Raw genomic sequence first — 27594 nt, 5'->3', positions numbered from 1 at the left:
CAGTTGGAAACGAACTCGCACTTCCTTTTGCAGCTATTTCACAAACTACTGCAAATAAGGATATGAAACTTATATGAATGGATAGAGGAACATGTTGCCTTTCAGATGACACCAGGATTGCTAGATCAATTTAATTTTACGACCTTTTATGCTCAAATATATGAAGCTTTGGCTGCGAGGGATAAGGACCGGTATAGGGCAGACGTGGCCATAATTCAATAAAAACTGGATGCAGTGGGAAACGAACTCGCACTTCCTTTTGTAGCTATTTCCCTAACTAATGCAAATATGGATATGAAACTTATATGAATGGATAGAGGAACATATGGCCTCTTAGATGACACCAAGATTGCTAGATTTAGATAATTTTACGACCTTTTATGCTCGAAAAGATGAAGCATTATATGCGAGGGATAAGGACGGGTAGTGTGCAGACGAAGCCATAATTCCGCAAAAACAAGAGGCAGTAGGAAACGAACTCGCACTTCCTTTGGCAGCTATTTCCCTAACTACTGCAAATATTGATGTGAAACCTATATGAGTGAGTAGAGGAACATGTTGCCTTTTAGATGACACCAGAATTGCTAGATTTAGATAAATTTAAGATCTTTTATGCTCAAATATATAAAGCTTTGGCTGCGAGGGTTAAGGACCGGTATAGGGCAGACGTAGCCATAATTCAATAAAAACTGGATGCAGTTGGAAACCAACTTGCACTTCGTTTTGCAGCTATTTCCCTAACTAATGCAAATATGGATATAAAACTTATATGAGTGGATAGAGGAACATGTTGCCCTTCAGATTACACCTGAATTGCTAGATCTATATAATTTTAAGACATTTTATGCTCGAAAAGATGAAGCGTTGTATGCAAGGGATAAGGACAGGTAGTCAGCAGACGAAGCCATAATTCCACAAAAACAACGCGCAGTTGGAAACGAACTCGCACTTCCTTTTGCAGCTATTTCCCTAACTACTGCAAATATTGATGTGAAACTTACATGAGTGGATAGAGGAACATGTTGCCTTTCGGATGACACCAAGATTGCAACATTTAGATAATTTTAAGACCTTTTATGCTCAAATAGATGAAGCATGGTATGCGAACGATAAGGACAGGTAGTGCGCAGACGAAGCCATAATTCTGCAAAAACAACGCGCAGTTGGAAACGAACTCGCACTTCCTTTTGCAGCTAATTCCATGACTACTGCAAATATGGATGTGAAACTTATATGAATGGATAGAGGAACATGTTGCCTTTCAGATGACTCCAAGATTGCTAGATCAAGTTAATTGTACGACCTTTTATGCTCAAATATATAAAGTATTGGCTGCGAGGGATAAGGACCGGTATAGGGCAGACGTAGCCATAATTCAATAAAAACTGGAAGCAGTGGGAAACGAACTCGCACTTCCTTTGGCAGCTATTTCCCTAACTACTGTAAAAATGGATATGAAACTTATATGAATGGATAGAGGAATAAATGGCCTCTTAGATGACAACAAGATTGCTACATTTAGATAATTTTAAGACCTTTTATGCTCCAATAAATGAACCGTTGTATGCGAGGGATAAGGACAGGTAGTGCGCAGACGAAGCCATAATTCCGCAAAAAATAAGAGGCAGTTTGAAACGGTCTTGCAGTTTGAAACGGTCTTGCACTTCCTTTGGCAGTTATTTCCCGAACTACTGCAAATATGGATATGAAACTTATATGAATGGATAGAGGAACATGTTGCCTTTCAGATGACACCAAGAGTGCAAGATGTAGATTATTTTACGACCTTTTATGCTCAAATATATGAAGCATTGGCTGCGAGGGATAAGGACCGGGAATGCGCAGAAGAAGCCATAATTTCGCAAAAACAAGAGGCAGTTGGAAACGAACTCGCACTTCCTTTTGCAGCTATTTCACAAACTACTGCAAATAAGGATATGAAACTTATATGAATGGATAGAGGAACATGTTGCCTTTCAGATGACACCAGGATTGCTAGATCAATTTAATTTTACGACCTTTTATGCTCAAATATATGAAGCTTTGGCTGCGAGGGATAAGGACCGGTATAGGGCAGACGTGGCCATAATTCAATAAAAACTGGATGCAGTGGGAAACGAACTCGCACTTCCTTTGGAAGCTATTTCCATGACTAATGCAAATATGGATATGAAACTTATATGAATGGATAGAGGAACAAATGGCCTCTTAGATGACACCAAGATTGCTAGATCTATATAATTTTAAGACCTTTTATGCTCAAATAGATGAAGCGTTGTATGCAAGGGATAAGGACAGGTAGTGCGCAGACGAAGCCATAATTCTGCAAAAACAACGCGCAGTTGGAAACGAACTCGCACTTCCTTTTGCAGCTAATTCCATGACTACTGCAAATATGGATGTGAAACTTATATGAATGGATAGAGGAACATGTTGCCTTTCAGATGACACCAAGAGTGCAAGATGTAGATAATTTTACGACCTTTTATGCTCAAATATATAAAGCATTGGCTGCGAGGGATAAGGACCGGGAATGCGCAGACGAAGCCATAATTTCGCAAAAACAAGAGGCAGTTGGAAACGAACTCGCACTTCCTTTGGCAGCTATTTCCCTAACTACTGCAAATATTGATGTGAAACCTATATGAGTGGATAGGGGAACATGTTGCCTTTCAGATGAAACCAAGATTGCTAGATTTAGATAATTTTAAGATCTTTTATGCTCAAATATATGAAGCTTTGGCTGTGAAGTTTGAAACGGTCTTGCACTTCCTTTGGCAGTTATTTCCCGAACTACTGCAAATATGGATATGAAACTTATATGAATGGATAGAGGAACATGTTGCCTTTCAGATGACACCAAGAGTGCAAGATGTAGATTATTTTACGACCTTTTATGCTCAAATATATGATGCATTGGCTGCGAGGGATAAGGACCGGGAATGCGCAGACGAAGCCATAATTTCGCAAAAACAAGAGGCAGTTGGAAACGAACTCGCACTTCCTTTGGCAGCTATTTCCCTAACTACTGCATATATTGATGTGAAACCTATATGAATGGATAGAGGAACATGTTGCCTTTCAGATGACACCAAGATTGCTAGATTTAGATAATACTAACACCTTTTGTGGTCGAAAAGATAAAGCATTATATGCGAGGGATAAGGAAGGGTAGTGTGCAGACGAAGCCATAATTTTGCAAAAACAAGAGGCAGTTGGAAACGAACTCGCACTTCCTTTTGCAGCTATTTCCCAAACTACTGCAAATAAGGATATGAAACTTATATGAATGGATAGAGGAACATGTTGCCTTTCAGATGACACCAGGATTGCTAGATCAATTTAATTTTACGACCTTTTATGCTCAAATATATGAAGCTTTGGCTGCGAGGGATAAGGACCGGTATAGGGCAGACGTGGCCATAATTCAATAAAAACTGGATGCAGTGGGAAACGAACTCGCACTTCCTTTGGAAGCTATTTCCATGACTAATGCAAATATGGATATGAAACTTATATGAATGGATAGAGGAACAAATGGCCTCTTAGATGACACCAAGATTGCTAGATCTAGATAATTTTAAGACCTTTTATGCTCAAATAGATGAAGCGTTGTATGCAAGGGATAAGGACAGGTAGTGCGCAGACGAAGCCATAATTCTGCAAAAACAACGCGCAGTTGGAAACGAACTCGCACTTCCTTTTGCAGCTAATTCCATGACTACTGCAAATATGGATGTGAAACTTATATGAATGGATAGAGGAACATGTTGCCTTTCAGATGACTCCAAGATTGCTAGATCAAGTTAATTGTACGACCTTTTATGCTCAAATATATAAAGTATTGGCTGCGAGGGATAAGGACCGGTATAGGGCAGACGTAGCCATAATTCAATAAAAACTGGAAGCAGTGGGAAACGAACTCGCACTTCCTTTGGCAGCTATTTCCCTAACTACTGTACAAATGGATATGAAACTTATATGAATGGATAGAGGAATAAATGGCCTCTTAGATGACAACAAAATTGCTACAGTTAGATAATTTTAAGACCTTTTATGCTCGAATAGATGAAGCGTTGTATGCGAGGGATAAGGACAGGTAGTGCGCAGACGAAGCCATAATTCTGCAAAAAATAAGAGGCAGTTTGAAACGGTCTTCCACTTCCTTTGGCAGTAATTTCCCGAACTACTGCAAATATGGATATGAAACTTATATGAATGGATAGAGGAACATGTTGCCTTTCAGATGACACCAGGATTGCTAGATCAATTTAATTTTACGACCTTTTATGCTCAAATATATGAAGCTTTGGCTGCGAGGGATAAGGACCGGTATAGGGCAGACGTGGCCATAATTCAATAAAAACTGGATGCAGTGGGAAACGAACTCGCACTTCCTTTGGAAGCTATTTCCCTAGCTAATGCAAATATGGATATGAAACTTATATGAATGGATAGAGGAACAAATGGCCTCTTAGATGACACCACGATTGCTAGATTTAGATAATTTTAAGATCTTTTATGCTCGAAAAGATGAAGCATTATATGCGAGGGATAAGGACGGGTAGTGTGCAGACGAAGCCATAATTCCACAAAAACAAGAGGCAGTTGGAAACAAACTCGCACTTCCTTTGGCAGCTATTTCCCTAACTACTGCAAATATTGATGTGAAACCTGTATGAGTTGATAGAAGAACATGTTGCCTTTCAGATTACACCTGAATTGCTAGATCTATATAATTTTAAGACCTTTTATTCTCAAATATATAAAGCTTTGGCTGCGAGGGATAAGGACCGGTATAGGGCAGACGTAGCCATAATTCAATAAAAACTGGATGCAGTTGGAAACGAACTTGCACTTCCTTTTGCAGCTATTTCCCTAACTACTGTAAAAATGGATATGAAACTTATATGAATGGATAGAGGAATAAATGGCCTCTTAGATGACAACAAGATTGCTACATTTAGATAATTTTAAGACCTTTTATGCTCGAATAGATGAACCGTTGTATGCGAGGGATAAGGACAGGTAGTGCGCAGACGAAGCCATAATTCCGCAAAAAATAAGAGGCAGTTTGAAACGGTCTTGCACTTCCTTTGGCAGTTATTTCCCGAACTACTGCAAATATGGATATGAAACTTATATGAATGGATAGAGGAACATGTTGCCTTTCAGATGACACCAAGAGTGCAAGATGTAGATTATTTTACGACCTTTTATGCTCAAATATATGAAGCATTGGCTGCGAGGGATAAGGACCGGGAATGCGCAGACGAAGCCATAATTTCGCAAAAACAAGAGGCAGTTGGAAACGAACTCGCACTTCCTTTGGCAGCTATTTCCCTAACTACTGCATATATTGATGTGAAACCTATATGAATGGATAGAGGAACATGTTGCCTTTCAGATGACACCAAGATTGCTAGATTTAGATAATACTAACACCTTTTGTGGTCGAAAAGATAAAGCATTATATGCGAGGGATAAGGAAGGGTAGTGTGCAGACGAAGCCATAATTTTGCAAAAACAAGAGGCAGTTGGAAACGAACTCGCACTTCCTTTTGCAGCTATTTCCCAAACTACTGCAAATAAGGATATGAAACTTATATGAATGGATAGAGGAACATGTTGCCTTTCAGATGACACCAGGATTGCTAGATCAATTTAATTTTACGACCTTTTATGCTCAAATATATGAAGCTTTGGCTGCGAGGGATAAGGACCGGTATAGGGCAGACGTGGCCATAATTCAATAAAAACTGGATGCAGTGGGAAACGAACTCGCACTTCCTTTGGAAGCTATTTCCATGACTAATGCAAATATGGATATGAAACTTATATGAATGGATAGAGGAACAAATGGCCTCTTAGATGACACCAAGATTGCTAGATCTAGATAATTTTAAGACCTTTTATGCTCAAATAGATGAAGCGTTGTATGCAAGGGATAAGGACAGGTAGTGCGCAGACGAAGCCATAATTCTGCAAAAACAACGCGCAGTTGGAAACGAACTCGCACTTCCTTTTGCAGCTAATTCCATGACTACTGCAAATATGGATGTGAAACTTATATGAATGGATAGAGGAACATGTTGCCTTTCAGATGACTCCAAGATTGCTAGATCAAGTTAATTGTACGACCTTTTATGCTCAAATATATAAAGTATTGGCTGCGAGGGATAAGGACCGGTATAGGGCAGACGTAGCCATAATTCAATAAAAACTGGAAGCAGTGGGAAACGAACTCGCACTTCCTTTGGCAGCTATTTCCCTAACTACTGTACAAATGGATATGAAACTTATATGAATGGATAGAGGAATAAATGGCCTCTTAGATGACAACAAGATTGCTACATTTAGATAATTTTAAGACCTTTTATGCTCGAATAGATGAAGCGTTGTATGCGAGGGATAAGGACAGGTAGTGCGCAGACGAAGCCATAATTCTGCAAAAAATAAGAGGCAGTTTGAAACGGTCTTCCACTTCCTTTGGCAGTAATTTCCCGAACTACTGCAAATATGGATATGAAACTTATATGAATGGATAGAGGAACATGTTGCCTTTCAGATGACACCAGGATTGCTAGATCAATTTAATTTTACGACCTTTTATGCTCAAATATATGAAGCTTTGGCTGCGAGGGATAAGGACCGGTATAGGGCAGACGTGGCCATAATTCAATAAAAACTGGATGCAGTGGGAAACGAACTTGCACTTCCTTTGGAAGCTATTTCCCTAACTAATGCAAATATGGATATGAAACTTATATGAATGGATAGAGGAACAAATGGCCTCTTAGATGACACCAAGATTGCTAGATCTAGATAATTTTAAGACATTTTATGCTCGAAAAGATGAAGCATTATATGCGAGGGATAAGGACGGGTAGTGTGCAGACGAAGCCATAATTCCGCAAAAACAAGAGGCAGTTGGAAACGAACTCGCACTTCCTTTTGCAGCTATTTCCCTAACTACTGCATATATGGATGTGAAACCTATATGAATGGAAAGAGGAACATGTTTCCTTTCAGATTACACCTGAATTGCTAGATCTATATAATTTTAAGACCTTTTGTTCTCAAATATATAAAGCTTTGGCTGCGAGGGATAAGGACTAATATAGGGCAGACGAAGCCATAATTCCGTAAAAACTGGATGCATTGGAAAACGAACTCGCACTTCCTTTTGCAGCTATTTCCCTAACTACTGCAAATATTGATGTGAAACCTATATGCGTGGATAGAAGAACATGTTGTCTTTCAGATAACACCAAGATTGCTAGATTTAGATAATTTTAAGACCTTTTGTGCTCAAATATATGAAGCTTTGGTTACTAGGGATAAGGACCGATATAGGGAAGACGTAGCCATAATTCAGCAAAAACTGGATGCAGTTGGAAACGAACTCGCACTTCCTTTGGCAGTTATTTGACTAACTACTGCAAATAAGGACATGAAACTTATATAAATGGATAGAGGAACATGTTGCCTTTCAGATGACCCCAAGATTACAAGAGCTAGATAATTTTACGACCTTTTATGCTCAAATAAATGAAGCTTTGGATGCGAGGGATAAGGACCGGTATAGGGCAGACGTAGCCATAATTCAATAAAAACTGGATGCAGTGGGAAACAAACTCGCACTTTCTTTGGAAGCTATTTCCCTAACTAATGCAAATATGGATATGAAACTTATATGAATGGATAGAGGAACAAATGGCCTCTTAGATGACACCAAGGTTGCTAGATTAAGTTAATTGTACGACCTTTTATGCTCAAATATATGAAGCTTTGGCTGCGAAGAATAAGGACCGGTATAGGGCAGACGTAGCCATAATTCAATAAAAACTGGATGCAGTTGGAAACGAACTCGCACTTCCTTTTGCAGCTATTTCCCTAACTACTGCAAATATGGATGTGAAACTTATATGAATGGATAGAGGAACATGTTGCCTTTCAGATGACTCCAAGATTGCTAGATCAAGTTAATTGTACGACCTTTTATGCTCAAATATATAAAGTATTGGCTGCGAGGGATAAGGACCGGTATAGGGCAGACGTAGCCATAATTCAATAAAAACTGGAAGCAGTTGGAAACAAACTCGCAATTCCTTTGGCAGTTATTTCCCTAACTACTGTAAATAAGGATATGAAACTTATATGAATGGATAGAGGAACAAATGGCCTCTTAGATGACACCAAGATTGCTACATTTAGATAATTTTAAGACCTTTTATGCTCGAATAGATGAAGCGTTGTATGCGAGGGATAAGGACAGGTAGGGCGCAGACGAAGCCATAATTCCGCAAAAAATAAGAGGCAGTTGGAAACGGTCTTGCACTTCCTTTGGCAGTTATTTTCCGATATGAAACTTATATGAATGGATAGAGGAACATGTTGCCTTTCAGATGACACCAAGATTGCAAGATCTAGATAATTTTACGACCTTTTATGCTCAAATAAATGAATCTTTGGCTGCGAAGGATAATGACGGGTAGTGTGCAGACGAAGCCATAATTCCGCAAAAACAAGAGGCAGTTGGAAACGAACTCGCACTTCCTTTTGCAACTATTTCCCTAACTAGTGCAAATATAGATGTGAAACTTATATGAATGGATAGAGGAACATGTTGCCTTTCAGATGACACCAAGATTGCTAGATCAAGTTAATTGTACGACCTTTTATGCTCAAATATATGAAGCATTGGCTGCGAGGGATAAGGACCGGTAGTGCGAAGACGAAGCCATAATTCCGCAAAAACAACGCGCAGTTGGAAACGAACTTGCACTTCCTTTGGCAGCTATTTCCCTAACTACTGCAAATATAGATGTGAAACTTATATGAATGGATAGAGGAACATGTTGCCTTTCAGATGACACCAAGATTGCTAGATCAAATTCATTGTACGACCTTTTATGCTCAAATATATGAAGCTTTGGCTGCGAGGGATAAGGACCGATATAGGGCAGACGAAGCCATAATTCTGCAAAAACAAAGCGCAGTTGGAAACGAACTCGCACTTTTTTTGGCAGCTATTTCCCTTAGATGACACCAAGATTGCTAGATTTAGATAATTTTAAGACCTTTGGTGGTCAAATATATGAAGCATTGTAATTCAGCAAAAACTGGATGCAGTGGGAAACGAACTCGCACTTCCTTTGGCAGCTATTTCCCTAACTACTGCAAATATTGATGTGAAACCTATATGAGTGGATAGGGGAACATGTTACCTTTCAGGTGACACCAAGATTGCTAGATCTATATAATTGTAAGACCTTTTATGCTCAAATAGATGAAGCATTCTCCGCGAGGGATCAGAAACGGTAAAGCGCAGACGAAGCCATAATTCCGCAAAAACTGGATACAGTGGGAAACGAACTCGCACGTCCTTTGGCAGCTATTTCCCTAACTACTGCAAATATTGATGTGAAACTTATATGAATGGATAGATGAATATGTTGCCTTTCAGATGACACCGAGATTGCTACATTTATATAATTTGAAGACCCTTTGTGCTTGGATAGATGAAACATTGGCTAAGAGGGATAAGGACCGGTATAGGGCAGACGAAGCCATAATTCCACAAAAACAACGCGCAGTTGGAAACGAACTCGCACTTCCTTTTGCAGCTATTTCCATGACTACTGCAAATATTGATGTGAAACTTATATGAGTGGATAGAGGAACATGTTGCCTTTCAGATTACACCTGAATTGCTAGATTTATATAATTTTAAGACCTTTTATTCTCAAATATATAAAGTATTGGCTGCGAGGGATAAGGACCGGTATAGGGCAGACAAGCCATAATTCCGCAAAAACAAGAGGCAGTTGGAAACGAACTCGCACTTCCTTTTGCAGCTATTTCCCTAACTACTGCAAATATTGATGTGAAACTTATGAGTGGATAGAAGAACATGTTGCCTTTCAGATGACATCAAGATTGCTAGATTTAGATAATTGTAAGACCTTTTTTGCTCAAATATATGAAGCTTTGGCTGCTAGGGATAAGGACCGATATAGGGCAGACGTAGCCATAATTCAGCAAAAACTGGATGCAGTTGGAAACGGTCTCGCACTTCCTTTGGCAGTTATTTCCCTAACTACTGTAAATAAGGATATGAAACTTATATGAATGGATAGAAGAACATGTTGCCTCTCAGATGACACCAAGATTGCAAGAGCTAGATAATTTTACGACCTTTTATGCTCAAATAAATGAAGCTTTGGCTGCGAGGGATAAGGACCGGTATAGGGCAGACGTAGCCATAATTCAATAAAAAGTGGATGCAGTAGGAAACGAACTCGCACTTCCTTTGGAAGCTATTTCCCTAACTAATGCGAATATGGATATGAAACTTATATGAATGGATAGAGGAACAAATGGCCTCTTAGATGACACCAAGATTGCTAGATCAAGTTAATTGTACGACCTTTTATGCTCAAATATATGAAGCTTTGGCTGCGAGGGATAAGGACCGGTATAGGGCAGACGTAGCCATAATTCAATAAAAACTGGATGCAGTGGGAAACGAACTCGCACTTCCTTTTGCAGCTATTTCCCTAACTACTGTAAATATGGATATGAAACTTATATGAATGGATAGAGGAACATGTTGCCTCTCAGATGACACCAAGATTGCAAGAGCTAGATAATTTTAGGACCTTTTATGCTCAAATATATGAAGCATTGGCTGCGAGGGATAAGGACCGGGAATGCGCAGACGAAGCCATAATTTCGCAAAAACAAGAGGCAGTTGGAAACGAACTGGCACTTCCTTTTGCAGCTATTTCCCTAACTACTGCAAATATAGATGTGAAACTTATAATTATGGCTACCTCTGCCCTATACCGGTCCTTATCTCTCGCATACAACCCTTCATTTTTTCGAGCATAAAAGGTCGTATAATTATCTAGATCTAGCAATCTTGATGTCATCTGAAAGGCGACATGTTCCTCTATCCATTCAAATAAGTTTCCTATCCATATTTGCAGTAGTTAGGGAAATAACTGCCAAAGGAAGTGCAAGACCCTTTCCAACTGCCTCTTGTTTTTGCGGACTTATGGCTTTGTCTGCTCACTACCGGTCCTTATCCCTCGCAGCCAATGCTTCATATATTTAAGCATAAAAGGTCGTAAAATTATCTAGATCTTGCAATCGTGGTGTCATCTGAAAGGCAACTTGTTCCTGTATCCGTTCATATAAATTTCATATCCATATTTGCAGCAGTTATGGAAATTACTGCCAAAGAAAGTGCGAGACCCTTTCCAAGTGCCTTTTGTTTTTGCGCAATTATGGCTTCGTCTGCGCACTACGGTCCTTATCCCTCGCAGCCAATGCTTCATATATTCCAGCATAAAAGATCGTAAAATTTTCTAAATGTAGCAATCTTGGTGTCATCTAAGAGGCCATTTTTTCGTCTATCCATTCATGTAAGTTTCATATCCATATTTGCATTAGTTACGGAAATAGCTGCCAAAGGAAGTGCGATTTCGTTTCCACTGCATCCAGTTTTCAGCAAAAACTGGATGCAGTGGGAAACCAACTCGCACTTCCTTTGGCAGCTATTTCCCTAACAAATGCAAATATGGATATAAAACTTATCTGACTTGATAGAGGAACATATGGCCTCTTAGATGACACCAAGATTGCTAAATGTAGATGATTTTAAGACGTTTTATGCTCGAATAGATGAAGCATTGGCTGCAAGGGATAAGGACCGGTCGTGCGCAGACGAAGCCATAATTCCGCAAAAACAAGAGGCAGTTGGAAACGAACTCGCACTTCCTTTGGCAGCTATTTCCTTAACTACTGCAAATATTGATGTGAAACTTATATGAGTGGACAGAGGAACATGTTGCCTTTCAGATGACACCTGAGTTGCTAGATCTAGATAATTTTAAGACCTTTTATCCTCAAATAGATGAAGCATTGTATGTGAGGGATAAGGACCAGTATAGGGCAGACGTAGCCATAATTGACCCCAAAACTGGATGCAGTGGAAACGAAATCGCACTTCCTTTGGCAGCTATTTCCCTAACTAATGCAAACATGGATATGAAACTTATATGAACGGATAGACGAAAAAATGGCCTCTTAGATGACACCAAAATTGCTACATTTAGATAATTTTAAGACCTTTTATCCTTGAATAGATGAAGCATTGTATGCGAGGGATGAGGACCGGTAGTGTGCAGACGAAGCCATAAGTCCGCAAAAACAAGAGGCAGTTGGAAAGGGTCTCGCACTTTCTTTGGCAGTTATTTCCCTAACTACTGCAAGTATGGATATGAAACTTATATGAATGGATAGAGGAACATGTTGCCTTTCCGATGACACCAAGATTGCTACATCTAGATAATTGTACGACCTTTTATGCTCGAAAAGATGAAGCGTTGTATGCGAGGGATAAGGACCGGTATAGGGCAGACGTAGCCATAATTCAGCAAAAACTGGATGCAGTGGGAAACGAACTCGTACTTCTTTTGGCAGCTATTTCCCTAACTAATGCAAAAATGGATATGGAACTTATATGAATGGATAGAGGAACAAATGGCCTCTGAGATGACACTAAGATTGCTAAATTTGGATAATTTTAAGACCTTTTATGCTCGCAAAGATGAAGCGTTGTATGCGAGGGATAAGGACAGGTAGTCAGCAGACGAAGCCATAATTTCGTACAAACGGAGCCATTTGGAAACGAACTTGTACTTCCTTTGGCAGTTATTTCCCTAACTAATGCAAATATGGATATGAAACTTATATGAATGGATAAAGGAACAAATGGCCTCTTAGATGACACCAAGATTGCTATATCTAGATAATTTTAAGACCTTTTATGCTCAAATATATGAAGCATCCTCGGCTAGGGATAAGGACCGGTATAGGGCAGACGAAGCCACAGTTCCGCCCAAAAAAGAGGCAATTTGAAACGGACTCGCACTTCCTTTGGCAGCTATTTCCCTAACTACTGCAAATATTGATGTGAAACCTATATGAGTGGGTAGAGGAACATGTTGCCTTTCAGATGACACCAAGATTGCTAGATTTAGATAATTGTACGACCTTTTATGCTCAAATATATGAAGCATTGGCTGCGAGGGATAAGGACTGGTATAGGGCAGACGTAGCCATAATTCAGCAAAAACAAGAGGCAGTTGGAAACGAAATCGCACTTCCTTTGCCAGTTATTTCCCTAACTATTGTAAATATGGATATGAAACATATATGAATGGATAGAGGAACAAATGGCCTCTTAGATGCCACCAAGAATGCTACATTTAGATAATTTTAAGACCTTTTATGCTCGAAACGTTGAAGCGTTGTATGCGAGGGATAAGGACAGGTAGTGCGCAGACGAAGACATAAGTCCGAAAAAACAAGAGGCAGTTGGAAAGGGTCTCACACTTCCTTTTGCAGCTATTTCCCTAACTAATGTAAATATGGATATGAAACTTACATGAATGGATAGAGGAACAAATGGCCTCTTAGATGACACCAAGATTGCTAAATTTGGATAATTTTAAGACCTTTTATGCTCGCAAAGATGAAGCGTTGTATGCGAGGGATAAGGACAGGTAGTCAGCAGACGAAGCCATAATTTCGCAAAAACGGAGTCATTCGGAAACGAACTTGTACTTCCTTTGGCAGTTATTTCCCTAACTACTGCAAGTATGGATATGAAACTTATATGAATGGATAGAGGAACATGTTGCCTTTCCGATGACACCAAGATTGCTACATCTAGATAATTGTACGACCTTTTATGCTCGAAAAGATGAAGCGTTGTATGCGAGGGATAAGGACCGGTATAGGGCAGACGTAGCCATAATTCAGCAAAAACTGGATGCAGTGGGAAACGAAGTCGCACTTCTTTTGGCAGCTATTTCCCTAACTACTGCAAATATTGATGTGAAACTTATATGAGTGGATAGAGGAACAAATGGCCTCTTAGATGACACCAAGATTGCTACATTTAGATAATTTTAAGACCTTTTATGCTCGACAACATTACGAATTTCTCCCATTTAAACGAATCCGAGTTAGACCTCTCTAACTCGGAAAGAAAACATCCATTCTGAAATGACAGCTTTCCCCAGTGGACGATTTTATTGCCCCCTTGTGGTGATAAACCAGTAGTCCTATGCGTTTGACCTCTCAGTCCTTGGTGAATGACAGATTTATGTCATCCTTTGCTGGTTGTGGTCATGCATTGCTGGATTGATCGCTGACTTGATGCTCAGTCAGTGCGTAGTGATATGAAAATCCAAAAATAAGAATTTAGAGTTCATTGTCACGTATATTTATAATCTATATGAAATGTTTGGTGCACGTATAAAAAGTAATTTGTAACAAAGTAATCATTTGCAGTCAGAAAATCAATGAGATAATTGTGTCATCAGTTAAAATGAAATATTTTGGGGCCTTTTTTCCTTTCATGATGGAGTCTCCCAGAGTAAATTGGCTGCCATATAAGGGCAAGGTTAAGGTGATTTCCTCATCTTCATAATCCATCATTTTACTGCCTTGGTGCAGTTCTCAAAATGTTCAGTTTCTAAAGAAGGCAAAATGACAGGAAAATTCTCAGTTGGAAGTCGCGTCCAGGCATTCGATGAGTTGGGAAGATGGTGTGCAGCAAAAGTAGTCAAAGATGAAGAATGGTCATACCTAGTGAGTTTTATTGGATATACTGGGCATGATATCTGGGTGGATGAACATTCCGTAAGACATCCAGTACCTCCCTATGAAGAGTATCATCAGAGACGTAGGTAACATGCTCATGTTCCATTTTAACATTCAGTTGTTGGTCTACCGGTATATCCGAAAGCAATATGATTTAAAAATTAATATGTATTTCCAAAAGATACTGTTACTTGTACAAAGAATTAATGAATAAATAACAAATTTGTTATTTCCTTGTAAATGCACTGTACATGTTTCTGAAAAAAAACCACTTAAGAAGGATTAGTAAATCGGAATATTTGCGGTAGGCAAGTTTTCTGTGGTACATGTAAAAAATTGTTACCTGTTGATGTAATGAAATGCCATAAAACCCTATAAATATATTTGAAAAGTCGTCCCGTTTTCATTAATCACAGACTTCTACCTTTGAATATTTTACAGTTTCACATGGGTGAGCATTACAGCCAACAAATATCACATATCTTTGTTACAGAAAACCGCAGGCAAGCCACAAAAAAATCACTGTCACAAAAGTTTAAAAGGAAGCAGTACAGTTCTTGAGAGCAAGGCGACCAGGTTGAAACAAGTGATGGACACAATGGCACTATTCCAACAGTGGGTCCCTTCAAAAGGACCTTTGTCCTGCAAGATGGAACTGCAGTAAACCTTGAAAACATTTAATTTTCAGGTAAAGATTACTCAGATAAATGTTTTAGGGTTTCCTACATACACCTTGGTCATGCATTTTTTAAGCTTCTTATTCCTAAAAAATCCTGGAAAAGTCATGAAATGTAGTTTTCTGTGGAAACCCAGTTTTCACAACCAGGAGAGCAATTTAATAACAAGTTGACTCTATTGTTTGATTTCATTTAACTATTTTGATATGTTTTCTGTTATCTTTATATTAGTTAATGAAATCCGTTTAGACTCTATACAAAGAAGTAATCTGCAAATGCATTTTTAAAAACTCAGAATGCAATTTGTTGTTGATTTTTGTCATGACTCCTAAATATTGACTAGTTTGTTGATATTTATATTGTGTTTTGGAATTTCCTTTAACAGAAAGTACTGATTCCAATGAACAACCTAAGAAAAGAGGAAAACGAAAAAGCAACATAAAAAAGTATTATGAGATTAATGTAGAGAAAATATAAGTCTTAAAGTGCTGTTGACTGTACAGGATATTGAAAAAAACATGCATTTATCTACATGTATTTGCTAATAAGTCATACAAATATGGTTTTACTTTAAAAGTGAAGAAACAAAAGGTTCCCCAATCGTCCCGCCACTATCCTATGATAAACCACCCACACTAAGGGCCAGACAATACAAAGTACCATATCCTTGTCAACGAGCAAGCAGTAATCAATTAAAAAAAATGCCAGATATTGTAAGAGAGACCATACACCAGAGATATCCAGTTATGAAATAGAACTTACTTAACTTAACTATTCGGGAAAAATTACCAACATTTTGTGTAAAACACTTCAGTAAAAAAAATCCCGTATGACAAGCCTTAGTAAAAAAACAGAGAAGGATAAAAGGTAAATCAGGACAGTCTATTAAAATGCTCAATATTATGCATTATGTGTGACAGTGATTGTCATCCGAACTACCTCAGATTGGTTATGGTTATATAGCTTGTTTGTTCTAGTATTAATTAAGATAATTCAGGTGTGTTGTTTGTGTATTGTGCTTCAATTTTGTATAGCCACGTTTTTTTGGTCAGTTTTTGTTAGTTAAAGGTGCTATATAAAACTGGTTATTATTATTATGTGCTCTTGTTTCCTAATTAATTATACTGATGTGCTACAGAAACTGTTTCTGTGACAAAATTTTTAATAGTTCACCAATCTATATACATCTTAAAAATACAACACACTTAAATTTCTTAAACTGGTATTACTATAGTAGTAAAAGTGTTCGGAGTCTTTTGTCAGTTCTTCATGCCTAAACAGTGGCGTAACTACAGGGGGGCACAGGGGGCACGTGCCCCCCCCGGAGGCCCGTGCTCCCGGGTGCAACCCCCCCCCCCTTTGAAGTTTTGAAATGGACAAATAATATATATGCCTAGTTCAATTATTTTCAGTGTCCCTGAAAAAAATTGTTCACCCCCAGGTGCCCCCTCAGTTGTGGCACCCTAGTTACGCCACTGTAACTAAATGAAGTTCATTATCTACATGTACTTCCCTAGTTGTACTTTATTTCCAATTTGGTAAAACTATCAAATAGGACTCACATTTGCTGTATGGTTTTGCATCCTCAATTAAGTGTGTTTATATCACATCTCTGATTTTGTGAATATTAGTGAAGCTATACTACCCACTTTTATTCTTTCAAAATAAAAAAAAATTCAGTTGATTTTGAGCAAAATACTTGTTTATTTTGTGGTTTTATGGAGTCGAATCAACATTGGTGTGTTATTCGAAAAATGCAGCATCAAAAATCTATACAAACATGAAAGAATTGTTGAGACCATTTAAAATATAAGGGGAAATGAACACCATCCCACTCCATCCCCACAAACACCTTGAATAAAATAGATAAATGAAAGTGTAAATACAAAGGAAAAGGGACATGTTCATACCTTGTAGAAACCTATAAACTTGTACATAATTAATAGACCTCTATTTTTCAGAACCCAGCAAAAAGTACAGGGACAATGTATGTAGCATCCCTACTCGAGATGGGATCCCAGAACACACAGGCAGTACTTGTACAAAGTGTATTTGCATTGTACATGTACAATGTACGTGTATTTACACAAGTGTTGTGTACACATGTACTGGTAAACTCTTTTACTGTGTACATGTAAATGTTGGCCACTTTTTCCCCCTTATTATAATTTTCTGTGACCAGTTTGTGTAAAATACTCCCAGAGGAGCCAATCATCGCAGCTAGAACTTATCTGGCCCATGGTTGACCTGTGGTTCTATGGCATAGTCATTGGTGGGGCAATGCCAAGTCAATTTACTGACCACCTGTACAGGCAAGTCTGGATTGGTTAGATGTTGAGTGATTGGATAGATACCTTTATCCTCAAGGAGACATGCTGCCATTAATCTTTTCTTCGAAAAGGATGTGGAGATTTGAAAGATTTTTAAATGGGAGAAATTCGTAATGAGATGAAGCGTTGTATGCGAGGGATAAGGACAGGTAGTCAGCAAACGAAGCCATAATTTCGCACAAACGGAGCCATTTGGAAACGGACTCGCACTTTCTTTTGCAGCTATTTCCCTAACTACTGGAAATATAGATGTGAAACTTATATGAATGCATGGAGGAACATGTTGCCTTTCAGATGACACCAAGATTGCTAGATCAAGTTAATTGTACGACCTTTTATGCTCAAATATAGGTAGCTTTGGCTGCGAGGGATAAGGACCGGTATAGGGCAGACGTAGCCATAATTCAGCAAGAACTGGATGCAGTGGGAAACGAACTCGCACTTCCTTTGGCAGCTATTTCCCTAACTAGTGCAAATATGGATATGAAACTTATATGACTGGATAGACGAACAAATGGCCTCTTAGATGACACCAAGACTGCTACATGTAGATAATTTTAAGACCTTTTATGCTCGAATAGATGAAGCATTGTATGCGAGGGATAAGGACAGGTATAGCACAGACGAAGATGGAATTCCGCAAAAATAGGAGGCAGTTGGACGAAGCAATAATTTCGTAAAAACGGAGCCATTTGGAAACGAACTTGTACTTCCTTTGGCAGTTATTTCCCTAACTACTGCAAGAATGGATATGAAACTTATCTGACTTGATAGAGGAACATATGGCCTCTTAGATGACACCAAGATTGCTACATTTAGATAATTTTACGACCTTTTATGCTCGAATAGATGAAGCATTGTATGCGAAGGATAAGGACAGGTAGTGCGCAGACGAAGCCATAATTTCGCAAAAACAAGAGGCAGTTGGAAAGGGTCTTGCACTTCCTTTGGCAGTTATTTCCCTAACTACTGCAAATATGGATAGGAAACTTATCTGACTTGATAGAGGAACATATGGCCTCTTAGATGACACCAAGATTGCTACATTTAGATAATTTTACGACCTTTTATGCTCGAATAGATGAAGCAATGTATGCGAAGGATAAGGACAGGTAGTGCGCAGACGAAGCCATAATTTCGCAAAAACAAGAGGCAGTTGGAAAGGGTCTTGCACTTCCTTTGGCAGTTATTTCCCTAACTACTGCAAATATGGATAGGAAACTTATCTGACTTGATAGAGGAACATATGGCCTCTTAGATGACACCAAGATTGCTACATTTAGATAATTTTAAGACCTTTTATGCTCGAATAGATGAAGCATTGTATGTGAGGGATAAGGACAGGTAGTGCGCAGACGAAGCCATAATTCCGCAAAAAAGGAGCCATTTGGAACGCACTTGCACTTCCCTTGGCAGTTATTTCCCTAATTACTGTAAATATGGATATGAAACTTATCTGACTTGATAGAGGAACATATTGCCTTTCAGATGACACTAAAATTGCAAGATTCAGATAATTCTTAGACTTTTTATGCTCAAATGTATAAAGCATTCAGTGCGCGGATAAGGACTGGTAGTGCAGACGAAGCCAGAATTCCGAAAAAATAGGAGGCAGTTGGACAAAAACTCGCACTTCCTTTGGCAACTACAGAAAATATGGATATGACACGTATATGAATAGATACAGGAAAATGTGTCCTTTCGGAAAACACCAAGATTACAATTTTTAGATTATTCTTAGATCATTCATGCTCGATTAAATGAAGCATTCCATAAGCGGGATAAGGACCAGTATAGCGCAGAAGAAGATGGAATTCCGCAAAAATAGGGGGCAGTTGGACAAGAACTCGCACTTCCTTTGGCAGCTATTTCTCTAACTACTACAAATATAGATACGAAACGTATATAAAGAGATAGAGGAACATATGGCCTTTCAGATGACACCAAGATTTCTAGATTCAGATAATGTTAAGACCTTTCCTGCTCGAATAGATGAAGCATTCTCCGCGAGGGATAAGGACGGGTAGACCGCAGACGAAGCCATAAATCTGCAAGAACTGGAGGCAGTTGGACAAGAACTCGCACTTCGTTTGGCAGGTATTTCCCTCGTTACTTCAAATAAGGATATGAATCTTATATGAATTGATAGAGGCGCTATTTTTAGATAATTCTTAGATCTTTCATGCTCGATTAAAAGAACCATTCCATGTGCGGGATATGACCGGTATAGCACAGACGAAGATAGAATTCCGTAAAGATAGGAGGCAGATGGACAAAAACTCGCACTTCCTTTGGCAGCTATTTCCCTAACTACAGCAAAAATAAATATGACACTTTCATGTATAGATACAGCATTATGTGGCCTTTAAGATGACACAAAGATTGTCAGATGTGGATAATTGTTAAGACCTTTTATGCTCGAATATATGAAGGTTTTTATGCGCAACTACAGTATAGTACAAAGTCAGAATTACGCAAAAATATAAAGCAATCAGAAAGAACTCGCACATGCTTTGGCAGCTATTTCCATAACTACTGCAAATATGGATATAAAATTTATATGAATGGATAGAGGAACATATGGCTTTCAGAAGACACCAAGACTGCCAGATTTCAAATAATTTGAACACCTTTCATTCTCCAATATATAAAGCATTCTCTGCGTGGCATAAGGACCGGTATAGCGCAGACGAAGCCAGAATTCCGCAAAAATAGGAACCATTTGGAAACGAACTCGCACTTCCTTTGGCAGCTATTTCCCTAACTACTAGAAATATGGATATGAAACTCATATGAATGGATAGAAAAATATGTGTCCTTTCACATGACAGCCAGATTGTTAGATTGATGTAAATGTTAAGACCTTTTATGCTGGAATATATGAAGCATTCTCTGTACGAGTACAGGACCCGGTATAGAAAAAAGTCAGCATTACGCAAAAAAATATAAAGCAGTCAGAAAGAACTGGCGCAGGATAAGGACCGGTATAGCGCTAAGTCAGAATTACGCAATAATATCAAACAATCAGACGAGAACTCACACTTCCTTTTGCATATATTTCCCTAACTACTACAAATATGGATATGAAACTTATATGAATAGAAAGCAGAACATGTTCCCTTTTAGATGACACCAAGATTGCAAGATATTGACAATGTTAAGACCTTTTATGCTCCAATATATGAAGAATTATCTGGGCAGGATAAGGACCAGTATTGCACCGACGAAGCCAGAATTCCAGAAAATAATAAGAGGCAGTTGGAAAAGAACTGGCACTTCCTTTTGCAGCTATTTCCCTAACTACTACAACTATGGATATGACACTTATATGAATAGATAGAGAAACATGTGTCCTTTTGGATGACACCAAGATTGCAATTTTTAGATAATTCTTAGATCTTTCATGCTCGATTACATGAAGCATTTACTATGCGGGAATCGGACCGGTATAGCGCAGACGAAGATAGAATTCCGCAAAAATGGGAGGCAATTGGACAAGAGCTTGCACTTCCTTTGGCAGCTTTTTCTCTAACTACTGCAAATATGGATATTAAAAATTGTATGAATATATGATTCAGATAATTTTAAGACCTTTTATGCTTGAATATCTGAAGCATTCTCTGTGTGGGTAAAGAACCCGGTATAGTGCAAAGCCAGATTCACGCAAAAACATCAAGCAATCAGACAAGAACTTGCACTTCCGTTTACAGTTATTTCCCTAACTACTACAAATATGGATATGAAACTTATATGGATAGATAGGGAAACATGTGCACTTTCAGATGACACCAAGATTGGCAGATTTAGACAATTGTAAGACCTTTTATGTTCAAATATATGAAGCAGTCTCTGCGCAGGATAAGGACTGGTATAGCGCAGACGAAGCCAGAATTCCGCAAAAACTGGAGGCAGTTCGAAAGGAACTGGCAGTTTTGCAGTTATTTCCCTAAATATTGCAAATATGGATATGAAACATATGGCCGTTCAGATGACACCAAGATTGCAAAATTTAGATAATTTTAAGACCTTCAATGCTTGAATATATGAAGCATTCTTTGTGCAAGTACAGGACCCAGTATAGCTTAAAGTCAGAATTACGCAAAAATATCAACCAGTCAGAAAGAACTCGCACTTTAGTTGCAGATTTTTCCTTACCTACCTCCTTAAATATGGATATGAAACTTACATGAATAGATAGAGGAACACGTGAACTTTAAGATGACACCAAGAATGCAAGATTTTTACATAATTTTTAGGTCTTTTATTGTCGAATATACACGAATGAAGCATTTTCTGTGGGGAGTCAGGTCTTTCAAGTTGCACTATATGGAACCATCTTTGCTCGGGAACGAGCTTGAGTTATGTCTGTATTCTTTGGGGGAAACATCCTAATGCACCGAATGCGGTGGGGTCAAAATAACATGTACGAATTTCGAAAGTTTAGGGTAGGAATACGAAAAGACTTTATATCTGTCTTAAGTAAATAGCCCAATTTCTAAATACCTGTACGATTTCAGTCTTGGACTATTCAGGAATCGATTTCTTGAAATATTTAGATTTTTGGAGCTTTAGTTATGTTGGAATTCAGACGGAAATACATCGGAATGGAACGAATGCAGTAGGGTCAAATATGTACGAATTTCCAAAGTTAAGGGCAGTGCTACGAAAAGACTCAGTACCAGTGTAACTAAACATCCAAATTTCAAAATATCTGCACGATTTGAGTCTTGGACTATTGAGTAACTGATTTCTCTTAAAATGTTTGATACTTCGACCTCTTCTTATGTTGGAATTCAGACGGGAATAAATATGGGTGTGCAGCAATTGAGATAGCTGAACGAATATAGAGTCATATAGCAAAATGACAAACAATCCAAATAACTAAATCACCAAATTCCAAAATAACTGCACAATTTGAAACTTGGACTAGTTACGATTTCAGACTTTGAAATACATGTTAGGAGCTTTAAATGATGTTAGGAGCTTTAATGAAAATTCCTTCAACAGAAAATGGAATTTACTTTCTGTCAAAAAGTGCTAGAATTGCCAGATTTGGAGGATTTTCAGACTTTTATGCTCAAGTATATGGAGACATCTTTGCCTGGAAAGGGGAGCGTTAAAATGCAGACAAAGAGCGAATTGAAAAAAATTGCAAGCAGTGGGACAAGAAGGTTTGCCTTTTTTCGCCAACATTTTCCTAGCATGGACAAGAAACGTGATTTTTACACGGCAGTTGGATCGCCAGATTTAGACAATCTGTAGACTTTTATGGTCGAACATATGGAGCTGTATTTGCGCGGGATGGGGCTCGATAATGTGAGGACAAATGCAAAAATTCACAAAAACAGCAAGAAGTCTGAGAAGAACTCGTCTTCTTACTCCCATATTTCCCTTAACACACCAAGGATAGATATGAAACGTATTATTAGAACATGCGCCATTTCGGATAGTGGTAGGATTGCTAGATTTGGACAATCTTCACACCTGTTATGTTCGAATACATAGAACCATCTTTTTGCGGGAGGACTGCTATTGTGTGGAGAAAGGGGAAAAGTCCCGAATCTGGCAAGCAGTTACAGATCTCTTGCCTTCTTTTTTCGTGTATTTCTCCAATAACTAGAAATATTAAACCTATGTCATCTGATGGAGGAAAGTGTGCCCTTTCATATGTCGCTGAGACTGTTAGATTTGAAGCAGTTTTAGACCTGTAATGCCCGGGTATAGGAGCCATCTTTACTGGGGAAGATCGAGGACCGGTAAAATTGGCAAAGGGAAATTGAACAAAAGTAGCAAGCATCAGGACCCTAATGCGCAAATATTGAGGCTTGTGCGCAGGACGAGGATCAGTAGAGTGTGCACAAAGGGAGAATTGCACAAAAATAACAAGCAGTGAGACATGAACTCTTGCCTTCTTCGATGGGTATTTCCCTAATGATAACAAATTTGGATCTGAAACTTCGACTAATGGACAGAGGAATATGTACTATTTCAGATGCCGCCATGAATGCCACATTTGGCCAATTTCTGCACTTTTATGCTCAAATATAATGGAGCCATTCTCTGCTCAGGAACAGGCAATGGTCCAGCCAGTGGAGGCAAGGGTGGGGGGGCATGCCCTGCCACAATTTTGTTCACTAAAAATACTTTCTAGGTATGTGAGAAAGAGAGTAATGGGTATATCAGCACCAATACCCTAAGAAAACAACACCGCGACATAAAAACAAGGATGTCACGACCGTCACGCTTCTGAAAGTTCTCCTTCCCAAAAAACACGCTCGATAAGCCCGAAACTGTATTCAGTTTGGACCCCCCCCAACGCCAAAGCTGGATTTGCTGCTGGAAGACCATTCATGTGTGAACAAAGGACAAATCGCAAAAACACAGGAAGCACTAACTTAGCCAAGAACTCTTGCCTTGTTCAGCATATTATGAATATGAAACTTAGCTCAATGAATAGAGGAACATGTGCCCTTTGATTGTCATCATGTTTACCACATTTCAAGCAATCTGAAACTTTTTAGGCTAAAATATTGCGATCACACTGTGCGCTGAAGTGTCTCGGTAAAGTAAAAACAAAGAGCAGTGGGACAACTCTAGCCTTCTTTCGCAGGTATTTCCAAAGCTTCAGCTTAAATATGGACAGGAAAATTATCTCAATGGACAGAGAAATACTTACCTTCTCCGAAGATATCAAGGTCAGCCCATTTTAACCGTTTCAGAATATTTACTGTAAACTCGGCTATAGAGACATGTAGCGGCTGACGCAGACCGACTACCGTGTGTACAAAGCGAAAACGAACGAAATAGGGAGCATGTCTAAGGAAAACTCTGACCCCCATGTCTGTTCTGTTGCAAAATGGCACGAAATTTTCTTTTTTGGATAACAAACATATAACCTTTCCAAAGACTCTAGGATCAGTCCATCTCTTGACAATTTAATATCGGAAATAGAGACAAAGTGGCGTGTATTTGACGTGTGTTGCATGCAAAACCAAAAAAATGTGAAGCCTTTTTGTTTAATGTTTCCAAATATCGAAATAAAATTTTCTCCAGGGGATAGTGAAGTTTGCATCCTTGTCGAGTCACCCCAAACTCACCCATTCGGACCATTTGTCAACCTACTTAACCTCGGAGATAAAAACTCTTCGTCGAAAAGAGACCAAGTAACGTGTGTACAATGAGGGAAACAATTTCATTTATTCGGCATTTTCCAGGATAAAGAACACAGCAACAAGAAACAAAAACACATCACACAAAATACACTGAAATCACAAACACAAACTTACAAATGCCCGGAGAGGCACAGTTAATCCAATAACTGTCACCATTAAGACTTCATTTCTGAAGCTCCAGGTTTTACACACATACAAAATAAAGTAACAGCACAAGATTCAAGAAATGGCAAATAAATAAATCGAACAGAAAAATATACAGTTGGCAAAATAAGATAAATATGACATACAAATACATTAAAATAACAAAAATAAAATTAATTACAGAAACAAATCAATCAATTAAACAATAAGTACCCCCAAAACAATGAAAGAAATTTATTGTGTAAAAACCGAAAAAAGGAAGACAGCATGAAATAACAAAATACAGTTGAATACCGACAAAAGCAAAACCATTGACACATCTGGCCCACATAACAAATCCTAGGTATTCAAATCCCCCCATTTTGTGCTTCCTTGCACCAAACAACACAGTGACCCTCCCACAATTTGCCAGTACCAGCGACCTTATTACAAGGGTACTCCACTGCAAATTCAATCAGTACTCTGTAAAGTTGATCCCGTGTTGAAGGGTTATTTAAACCTCTTCAGTTCTCAAACATTCAGGTACATGTAGGTCATCTCAAGAGCATGTAATTGGCAAAATGATGAGGTTTTTTAATTCGTGCCCTAAGGTTTGTCAAGCCTGATCGTTTCAATATACCACCTATTCACTAAGACTATTTCACGGTCAAAAGCTCTATGAAGACCTCTAACAACAAATGTAAGCAAAAGATGGCTGCTTTTAGATTCATGTAAAGACAAATTCAATGTACATATGCAAGCAATCCGTGTAATCCATTTTAAATCTTCTTCACTAGAGAATTATCCCGGTTGCTCAACGTTGAATTTTGCTCTAATTTATCAATATATAAGGTTTCTGTTGTGAAGGTACCAGATAGGCTACTTGTATTCCAGAATAGTCAACACTAGAAACTTGCAAGATGAAAGCAAGACATACTAACTGTTTAATTTGGTAGTGACATAACAAGATTTTCCCGAGAAATTTTGTACTCATTATCAGCTTCAAACTGCATGTTAACTAAGGTACAATTCAGGTCCACTATTTTCTTTGACCATCCTAGTATAAGCAAAACTTTGGTTTCCTTTGTAATGTATTGAGATGCATTTTATTAGCATGTTAACATCTTTGGAAGCCATGAATATCTTGAAGCTCATCAGACTGACATTATATTGGCCTGTACAAAAGAGCACTGTTACCAAATAAAGTGCTAGCTGACACGATGTGATCAGGAAAGTCGTTTGTATACATAAGAACTGGACTGGGCTCAAGACACTTCCTTGAGGTACACCAGATGGTACAGAAAAACCATGCAAAGTAGGAACCTTTCAACAAAACCTTTTGCTGCCAACACAAGACAAACGGTCACTGCAACAGTTGCAAATTACCATTTCTGTTATGTTGAGGAAATCAAAATCATGCTGTTGTTACTTTTATTGCCCATAAAAGGCTCAGTGCACTTATACAACAGATACTGCACCCTGAATTTGCTCATGCTATTCCAGAACAGACAAGATAAGAAAATGATGAGAGAGGTTGAGCATGTCACAGCATGGAGCGTATCACTGTTCAACCAGCAGCAGAAGACTAACGAGTAGAACAGATAAGCACAGTGCTAGATTCCAAGTCTTGGCCATAATTGTGGTACTGAGTACAGGCGTAAACAAATCACAGACAAATGTTTAATTGGATGACATGATTTTACGATTAAAGGCATCACATGAATAATAAATGACAAAAAAACAAAATTACCAACAAGCCAATAAAATCACCTCAAAAACAGGCACGGAGGACTTGATTAAAACTGGATATTTTTTAAATGAGTAAATTCACATGATTAAAATGAACGAGTAAAAAAATTCTTCTTATAGCATGGCCTTCACTTTGCCGGATAATTTTCTTACGTTTGGAAATATGGAAATGAAACGTTCTCCTAAGATTTTTTTTCTCTTTTTTGGGCTGTCATTTTGATCACATGTGTGGGGACCACTGTTTCCTTTGTTCTGGTTTATTTGTCTTGTTAAAGATATGAGCATAAACGGGGGTAATAGTAGTTTATTTTACTTTTGCAGTCCCTGCTGTCCCGCATAACGGATATTTGTCTCGTTATGTATTGGGATTTTCATCCCTGGTCCCTGCTACTGCTTATATTTACTTGTATTTGTGCTTTTGTTGTTTTTTACATAATTTTTGTTTAATTTTGCTTTGTTTGTTCTTGTGATGGTCAAATAAATAAGAATAATTAAAGAGAGGGTACCCATCACGATTAACCAAGGTAAACCGTTTGACCATTTGAAGACTATCGTCATATACACAGGCCAAACTAACAACTAAAACAGATTGACTAAATAATACAAGAGGGAGAAGATTACTAGCAGACATAATGACTGACCCAAGCTTTCTCCTTAATTTGTGTATAGTTCTCTTGAATGTGGGAATATCAGACTGCAACATTCTTCAGTGGATATGTTCGACAAAATGACAACAAGATCAGTTGATTTTCACCAACCCTAAAGTCACACACGAAAGCTTAGTTTGGATTAGGCCTTATATAGAGCCAAATTTGCTGCAAAACCATCCAATTACAAGACAAACTTACAAATGGGGAACCA

At 38.4% G+C, this 27594-nt stretch overlaps 2 protein-coding genes across 17 annotated transcripts in view; both read right to left on the bottom strand.

Annotated features, from left to right (window-relative positions):
* The window catches only part of LOC147799642 (uncharacterized), a 564475-nt gene that overhangs the window by 76614 nt on the left and 460267 nt on the right, over nt 1-27594 (bottom strand). The window lies entirely within an intron of this gene.
* LOC110990771 (uncharacterized) overlaps nt 1-27594 on the bottom strand; it is an 81620-nt gene that overhangs the window by 47948 nt on the left and 6078 nt on the right. Inside the window, exon 6 of one of the 12 annotated variants that reach the window (XR_015424749.1) lies at nt 24854-26375. The exons of 10 other annotated variants lie outside the window; for them this stretch is intronic. The gene's annotated coding sequence lies outside the window, so the exon portion shown is untranslated. Of the gene's footprint in view, nt 1-24853; nt 26630-27594 lie in introns of those variants that run through there. One more of the 12 variants, XR_015424748.1, reaches the window with a different exon arrangement.

The sequence above is a fragment of the Acanthaster planci genome, linkage group LG03 (assembly GCF_054643075.1).
Source record: "Acanthaster planci isolate LZ-2023a linkage group LG03, COTS_SCS, whole genome shotgun sequence".
Taxonomy (NCBI): Eukaryota; Metazoa; Echinodermata; class Asteroidea; order Valvatida; family Acanthasteridae; genus Acanthaster; species Acanthaster planci.
This window is presented reverse-complemented; position numbering and strand designations above follow the sequence as displayed.